Raw genomic sequence first — 9554 nt, 5'->3', positions numbered from 1 at the left:
CTGAGGTAAGTACTCATGGTTCAGAATATCTGACTTGGAGGTTGGAGTTGAAATGATGACCTGAAATGGGCTGTATACAGAAAAACCCTGAGTCGGTATCTTATCTCTTTAGTTACCACTGTGATTTGATTTTGGAACCCATTTAGAACACTGAGTTTGAAAGATCTTAGCCTAAAATGGGATATTTTCTTAATATTGTCCTTGTGGAGCATCTTGGTTGCACCCTACTGGCCATAGCAGTAAATTAAACTCCACCTTTAAAAGTTTACATTGTTCATCAAAAACGAAAATTCATTACAATGGTCTTGTTGGACTTTAAAGGCAGTCCTGCATGCTCAAAAATTTGCACAGAGACGTTCTCCAAAATTAAACAGAAGTTTTATTATCAGATGTAAAAAGGTAACAAAGCTTTGGGTTGTCAGACGATCTCCTCACTCCACCACAAGCCAACAAACAAAATATTCAAAAACACCCATATTTATTAAGTATGTGACGTCGCTCGTATCTTCTGACTCCTCCTCTGCCTTTTAAGGAGTGCTGCTCCGTTTCCACCAATCACCGTGAAGTCCTTTTTCTTAGTTCCTGTAAAATAACATTTCAAAACGTATATCCTGTGGTCAATCGCCAGTCCTGAGGAATGTTCTCCAGGACAGTTTCTTTTTGGGGAGCGGTCTCCTAGAAACAGTTCCCTGTGGCCGGACAACATACCAACATTCTTAACATTCTTTTAGTAAAAAGAAAACACTTAATCATCTAATACTTTTAATTATGTAGCGTTGTTTCTTAATCCTATGATTCATTAAAACACATCACAACTCATGATTATACTTAAAACATATGCAGTGGATTGATTCATAACATTTCTTTTATTTGAAAAACACTCTTTGTGTGTGTGTGTTGATTTAGACAATTTATGGTTCCAACCCCCACTTATCCTGTCTCACCTCATCTGCCACAGTAACTTTCCACTGAGCAATACAGAAAGCACATGACAAAAGCACACAGCTTAATGATTTAATGAAAGAAAACACTTATTGATTATATTGATAATTAAATCATACTTTTATCTGAAAAATATTCCCACAATTCCCTCTCTTGACCTCGTAAGAGGTCACACATCATCTTCTCCTTCAAGGCATACTGTATGGGGGTGGAGATTCTTTCTTTTCAATAGCTGTAACAATTAATCTATTGCACAGTGATCTAATACAGGGAATACAACAACACCCACAGGTGATTAATATGGCTAGGAAAACTCCTATTGACACTACAATAGACATCACCACTGCTTTCCATTTACCTGTCAGCAGCCTAATATGCTTTATATCTTTAGTCATACCATAAGACACTAATATAACTGCAATAAATTAAACTGTAATACTCAGCTATACTCCATGTTTCAGCTGTATAGTTTCATTAGTAGACTATTTTTTATAATTAATCTTATCTTGGGAATTGACCCTTCACTAAGCCACGCCCGAAAACCGCCACAGGCCAATCATGGTTTAGCAACCGTAACTAGGCGCGGGAGGTCTGTCAAGCTTTCGAGTGAGGGAAACATGCCGAAGCGTTGTGCATATGGATTGTGTAAATCTGATAGCCAGTATCCTAAAAGTTTGGACGGGGTGGTGGAATTTTTTCCCTTCCCGAAACCTAAACTCAAGGGGAGAAATGCCGGACGTGGATCAAGCAGTGTGGAAGGCCTCATTCAACTCATACAACTAAAGGACATTCTAAAACGCTTAACGTGAAAAACGCTTAACGTAGCTTAACGTACCTAAACAGCGATCAAGGAAACCCAAATTTCTGTCACACCTTCCTTGCATTAAACACTTGCTGCTGTCAAAAGAACGAGCTCTTGTTCCACGGATAAAGTGAATATCACATTAAGCGTTTTCTCCCCCAGAAGTCCATTATAAGGAAACAGCTTAACGTGGCGTAACGTACCTAAACAACGCACTGTATCATCTCATTTATATTTCTGTCCCTTTTTATCAGAGCTTTTAGAAACATTTGTGCTGTTTTTTCTAGTTTGTTCCACAGGCTATTCAGCTCGATGTAACAACACTGAAGCCAGGAGTTAGCAACTTTGTTGCCTTTCAGCCTCATTTCTAAATATTGGTTTCAGACAGGGCATAAAGATGCCCCTACTGCACTTATTAACACAATGCCACGTTAAGCTGTTTTCTCTTATAATGGACTTCTATGGTGAGAACGCTTAACGTGATATTCACTTTATCCGCGGACCAAGAGCTTGTTCTTTTGACAGTAGCATGTGTTTATTAGAAGTAAAATTTGACATAAACTTGGTTTTCCTTCATCGCTGTTTAGGTACGTTGTTTGATGTACTTTGTCACGTTAAGCGTTTTAGAATGTCCCACTAAAGGTCGACAGGATTAACAAAAACACCTATGTTTGCTCCAAGGTAAGAGCACGCTAATATTAGCTAGCTAGCTAACTCAGCACATCATTGCTTGGAAATAATGACGGTTCTTTGTTCATAATGCATATATTTGAACGTAAAATAAGATGATTAAAGGCAAGACAGAAATTTGTTTGTGTTGTTGATGATGTATGGCTCAGCTCAGCATCTCTGGCTCTTGCCAGGTACAAGGCGTAGATTAGACCCACGACATGTGAGCAGTAGCCTGGCACGCTACTAAAAATATAAGCGGGAGAATGTTATCATTCATAGGCTTTAGCTTCAATTTTGATTAAATTATTTTCTAATCAGTTGCATATTATGTCGTGGATATATCCCTCGAATGCACACTGCAGTCCCTTTTGTCTTGCTCTCACAGATATTTCACATGTTCGCCAAAAATTACTAATTATCTCCTTGGGAATGTCTGACACCGGTGCATACACACTGTAATACACTTGCCAGGCGTGAAAGCTTGACAGGCGTAGCAACAGTAACTAAGGAGGGTTTAGCAACCGGCTTAGCGAAGGGTCAATTGTTGTTTTGCTTGTTGATTGTTCTCTTATTATTCTATTTTATTATTTTTCCTTTTATTTCTAGTAATGTATGTATTTTTGTATTTTATATTATCTAGCGCTCTGGGTGTAAGAAAAGTGCATTATAAATAAAAGGTATTATTATTATTTGTAAATTGTAACATATGCTTTTATTTTTTATCTTAATTGGTGTACATTTGGTGATGATACCATTGCTCACAAAGGATAAATAAATAGATATGATATAAATACCTTACCAGGTGTTAAATAAAGAAATGTTGTCAATGTAATAAGGCTTAATTGGTGTACATTTGGTCATGATACCATTGCTCACAAAGGATAAATAAATAGATATGATATAAATACCTTACCAGGTGTTAAATAAAGAAATGTTGTCAATGTAATAAGGCTTAATTGGTGTACATTTGGTCATGATACCATTGCTCACAAAGGATAAATAAATAGATATGATATAAATACCTTACCAGGTGTTAAATAAAGAAATGTTGTCAATGTAACATAATTTTTGTCTGTAACAAAAATTATCATCTTAACATTAGTACTAAAGAAAAATACAGCTGCAAAGAACAATTACAGGGTCAAAGCTCTTCAACGGCACAAAGGGAAACATATGTGGACATTTCTGATGATGAGTTTTTGAAAAGCAGCTCCAAAACAATTTAAAACCATAGCTAAAAGTACTATAAAATAGCTTACATCTTATGATCACTAAGTGGCGCTGTCACCAAATTTCTATAAAGGTAAACAAGATGTGCCAATGATGGTGCATTCCAACTTTTGTATCAATACACACACTTCTGAAGTATCAATTTAAAGTCAATAAGAACCAATTTAATGTTTTGTATAATAATAAGTCCAACAAGTTTTGTCTCATCAGTAACTGTGGTGGCGTGGTAATGCCACCGCCTTGTGGGGGAGAGATTCAGCACTAAACTAAGTAAGACTGAGTGAGCAACATGATCCTAATCCCCCCACCCAATGCTTTTAGCCTTTGTACAATTGAATATTGTATGTTTACCCTGTCGTGTTGCAAGTTTTAAATGTTTAAGATACAGTGAGGTGGACTTCAGGATTTAGTTATACACGGCAGCCATCTGAAGGTTGTTTGTGCAAAGAAGTAAGTTTAGCTGAATGCACAACCCGCCCTCCCCTGACCGAACAGGACAGGTAATACACCCTCAATCCTTAGTTTAATTGGCCCAAAATTAGTACAACAGTTTCAGTTTAACTAACAAATGACACAATACACATTAAAAAGATCAAGAAAACATTTTTCTGCTGTGATCCTTTGGAAGCATTACCTAGAGTCATAACAGCAATATTCTGCATATACGCTGCAATCAGCTTTGGTTTTGTGAAAAGAAAGTCTCTTATTGTCACGGAAGCTGTATAATCAAATCGCACGACAAAGTAGAATTCCAAAGATACTTTAATATTATTAATAATAATAATAATAATAATAATAATAATAATAATAATAATAATAATAGACCAATGTTAAACCAGGAGCAGACACATACAGACATCCACAAACATGTAAGAACAATACCAGACAATGAACTAAAGGAACAGACAGGCTTAAATACATAGGGGAACATAATCAGTTTAAACAGAATCAGGTGAGGGACTAATTAACTAATAAGGAAATCAGGCACAGAAGACAAAACCAAAACTAAGGAAAACCGTGGCACTTATAGGTCTATTGTGCATGTGAGCTGTCTTTTCAGTGACATCAGTTTTGGTTTAAAATTGTATGTTTTTGAATGTTGATAATGCCCAACTGTACATTTAATAATGCAAATGGTTTGTATAAATGTATGATCACAAGCATGGATGTCAACTGGCCTGGCTCAGTGCATGAATCTGTGTTCTGTCAGTGCTTGAGGAAGGTAAAGTATGTAGGGAACAAAACAGAACACTTGGGTTGTGGTAAACAAACCCTATATACAATTTTCCCTTTTCTGTACTAAGACAGGGTGATTGCTTGCGGACAGGGGTTATGTACGCCATACGCAGATGTAGGTCTTTGCTATGACCACAGAACCGCTTTAGTGTGGCCCTCACTCAAACCAGTGTCAGGATGGTGATGACCCAAAGAATTAAAATTGTATGCTTCAGCTGGGACCAGCCATCAAAGATGACATCAATATACTATATGTCACTTTAAATGCATACTGAATTTAATTTTTTTATATTGATTGTCATATGGCTAAATAGAGGAAGTAAAGTCTACATTAATAAATATGTATAGTGTTCATACTGGTGCTTAATTATATGAGTTTACATACTGACATCTGTTTTCCACCTGTTTTATCTCCAATTTGTTTAATTAATTAACAATCCAGCTCCTTAAGTGTGCAGAGAGAGGGTTGCAGAAAAAGGCCCTGACAAAGAGAGAGTTCTTAAAAGGCCCTGACAAAGTTTTACAAACAAATAGTATCTGCTTTAGGTTAAATTAGGTAAGTTGTTTAAATCAGAGAAAGTGGCATTCATCCGTACTAACATAGGACTGAATTTAATTTATATAAAGCAATTAAAGATTGTTTTGTTTATATTTCTCTTGTACCCATTGGATGTAGAGGCTGTAATTTATGTTCACATTCAAATGTGTGCAATAAAGAATAGCTCCGTGCATTTACCTCATAATTTTGGTCACAACACACAGAAAGTGTCTCTTCTTTATTTGGTTGTTAGGCGCAGACGTCACTCTTCTATGTTATTTTTCACTCATTTCACAAATAAGTGTTTAATAAGAATTAGGTACAAGCGCTCATCCTAATCCTGAAGGTCTTTAAATTAATTTTAAATTATAATATCACGTGTGTTTAAGTGCATAATCTCTCAACAAAAAAGGTTTTAACAAGCATCACCTGCTGGTTATAAATGTAAGCAATTGATCAATTGTGTCTTAATTGAGTACCTGAGTGCTGTAACTGTTTTCCCACACAAATATTAGTTTTTTGATGCTAACCAAAGTTTGATGAATGGTATAGCTAGAATGTCTACTACTGTGCTTATTTAAGAAAAAGACATGAGTGGAGTAAAAGGAAGTAATTTTATTTTTATACAGTTTTTCATAAAACAGAAATCCTATTAGTTATCTACAAAATAATAGTAAATAAAAGACAAGAAAAGACAAATAAATAGAATGATCCATAGCATGCTTAATGTTGGTAGCACAGAGTCTATAACACCCCCCAGGTTTGCAGAAATGGTTTAACCCAATTCTTATGCAGCCAATGATATTGACCCGTTTCAACTGGAAACTGGCGTCTGAATCACGCGTTGTTAACGTGTATTCTACGTGTACTTGACGTCTATTTAACACGTTAAGTACGTGTTAAATACACGTCAGGTACACGTTAATTTTTCACATGTAAACAACACGTTAAATACACGTTGAGTACGTGTGAAATACACGTTGTTGACGTGTACTTAACGTGTTAAAATTCGCGCGTTTTTGAACCACTTGGCCTTCCATAGTCGTCTCAAATCCATATCCAGTTTAACTTTGTCGAAAACAAAAATGGAAAGAAATTAAAGAAAAACCAGCTGAAAAGAAAAACATATAACTAATGCAGTATGTACCAGGAAGCAATGTGTAAATGCGGGTGCGTAAATGATGACAGAATTTGGAGTAAAACGTGTTGTTGCTGTTAGTCTACAGGTTAGCTCGGTTTGCTCGCACTCGCATGTTACGTCTTTATCTGGTTCGAGTCCCGCTCGGACCATTTGCAGATTTTTACATCGTTGGTCTTGTTATGTTAATCTGTGTCACAGGGATTTTTTTTATATTTCAGCATTTAATAATAATTTATTAATTACAGCATTTAATATATAAAGAAAGTCAGGAATAAGAGCTCTTTTTCCACAACAAACTTACAGTATATTCTAAGTTTCTTAAGCGCTCCCGACAGCTTCGCCAACAGCCTTTCTATAATCACCTTAACGCACATCACCTGCCCACTTAAATTTCATTAGCACGCGACCACTCACATTACCTACGGGACATATTGCCATTTACCTCTGTGAAGAGACTGACGCTATACCGTGTGTGGAAATGACTTTCAGCCGAGCATTTAGATATAATTCATTTTACTCGACAAAGCATATGAAACAATATAAAAATGACAACCATGCTGACTTGAGTGTTTATGCATGTTCTCTGTGGAGAACTACTATTATGTGAAGTCTGCTTTATTAACGGTCCGTGTACGTTTTATTCATTTGATATCCTATTCGAAATCAAATAACGAGAAATTGAAAAATGTTCCTGCGGAACACCTACATTTACTTCAATACTTTGCATGTAAATCTTATCATGACAAACATTCGTTGGAAAGGCCTAAGACTCTAGAATACACATTTGATCATTGTTTAGAAGAATAATCTATTTAGGAAGAGAAATTGATACATAAATGATAATTTATTCATAAATTAGTGTGCATCAAAAGTATAGTTTCATACAAATTTATTGTTTTTATATTGGGTCCGTGTATCTTTTGGCCATTTGTTTTTCAGTTTGAACTTGAACAAACGGGAGTGAGAAAACGGCGCCATTTTCGTTCATCAAAAAAAAATGGAAAAACGAGAATTCGGCTTTTTTTTCGTTTTCAACTTAACTTTTAAAAAACGAATAAACAACTTGAAAACTAGTTTCTCACATGTGGGCGGTATGAAACGCCCCCTTCCGCTGATTGGCAAATCAAAGGTCAGTAAGAGACGTCTTCGGTTGTCCCTCGGTTCCGAATAAATATTCCTCCGCTGCTGTACAGAAAGTATGTTTCATTGCTCACATTAAACAACCGTCCACAAACCGTACAGGGCAGATTATAGACTGGACTTTCTTCTGTGCAACCTAGCGCATTTCATATAAATATTTATATCACAAATATTAATGTTCGCATCCGCATCTTTCTAGCTCTCCAGGGTTAAATCTGCGTGGCAAAGCTGCGCGAGACACTGGACCACACGAAGCGGATTCATATACTTATTTTATTTCATTCAAAATTCGCTGTTGGTGGTTGTTGGGTTACCACATTTTTTTCCACAAGTTTGCTTCTGTGTACATTCCATCAAGTGAACCAAGACGAATTCAGAGTTTTGCTGCGTGACAAAGCTGCGCAAGACACTGGACAGTACGCAGCGGATGCATATAGGCCTACAGTGCAGTGATGTAGTCAAAGTGAAAGTGACCTATTTGTCAGATATGTTGATCAAGGCTCAGTCACTAGATTCCACAGAAAAAATCATTCAGTGTATGCTAAAGATTCTAGTATTTTATAAAACGTTTTTACTGTGTTATTTACGACTGGCACATGCGAACGATGACAATGAGAGAAATGCTGACAAAAATACAAATTAATTAAGCTATCACGGGGTTATTATTATTATTTTGACGTAAATAAGTCCTCCGCTGCTGTACAGTGGGGATCCTTAAAGTATGTTTAATTTCTCTCATTATAAACAACCGTCCACAAACCGTACAGGGCAGGTTCTAGACTGGACTTTCCTCGTGAAACCTAACGCATTTCATATAATTTTTTATATCACAAATATTAATGTAGTTCGCATCCGCATCTTTCTAGCTCTCCAGGGTTAAATCTGCGTGGCATAGCCGCGCGAGACACTGGACAGCACGAAGCGGATTCATATAGCCTACTTATTTTATTCATTCAAAATTCGCTGTGTTCCGTTGTAATTTGTATTGAGGCTCCGTAAGTCTAAACAATTAGCATTTATTTTTGTTTGATCATTTAGCTTAAGATGGCTAGATGTAGGCTATCCTTTTTTCATAAAGGAAAAAACTTTCGTTCTAATTGCACATTAAAGCTTGTTGTTCTGCATTTATTGATAATAATAATAATAATAACCCTGTGATGGCTTAATTAATTTGTATTTTTGTCAGCATTTCTCTCAGTTGTCATCGTTCGCATGTGCCAGTCCTAAATATCACAGTAAAAACGTTTTATAAAATAATAGAATCTTTAGCATACACTGAATGATTTTTTCTGTGGAATCTACACAGTGACTGAACCTTGATCAACATATCTGACAAATAGGTCACTTTCACTTTGACTACATCACTGCACTGTAGGCACGAGGCTGAATCCAGCTTCTTATTCGCAGCTTCGTATTGACGCTATCCCTCCACCTTAAAAGACGCGACTCTTAATTTTCCGGTTTCTTGTTCACGCTCAGTTTAGGGACCGTCTAGATTTTTCTCTTATTCGCTTTTTTTGTTTTGTCGTCTAAAAAAGAGCAATGAACAGTTTCTAAATATTAGATAACACTGTGTGTGTGTGTGTGTGTTGTCGTGTCGTGTGTGTGGTGACTGTGCGTGCGTGCGTGTGTGTGTCGCGTGTGCGTGATGTGTGTGTTGTGTGCGTGCGTGCCTCGATTTTCTCTTATTAGCTTTTTTTGCTTTTGTGTCTAGAAAAGAGCAATGAACAGTTTCTAAATATTAATAACACTGTGCTGCGTGCGTGAAGAGAGGTTGCTATGCTGGCTGTCTGGTGCAGGCATAACAAGCCTGAGCTGAATCCCTTTGAGATGATAGTGGACTTCATGAGGAA

Source organism: Triplophysa rosa, linkage group LG5 (genome assembly GCF_024868665.1).
Source record: "Triplophysa rosa linkage group LG5, Trosa_1v2, whole genome shotgun sequence".
NCBI lineage: Eukaryota > Metazoa > Chordata > Actinopteri > Cypriniformes > Nemacheilidae > Triplophysa > Triplophysa rosa.
Note: the sequence above shows the minus strand (reverse complement) of the source record.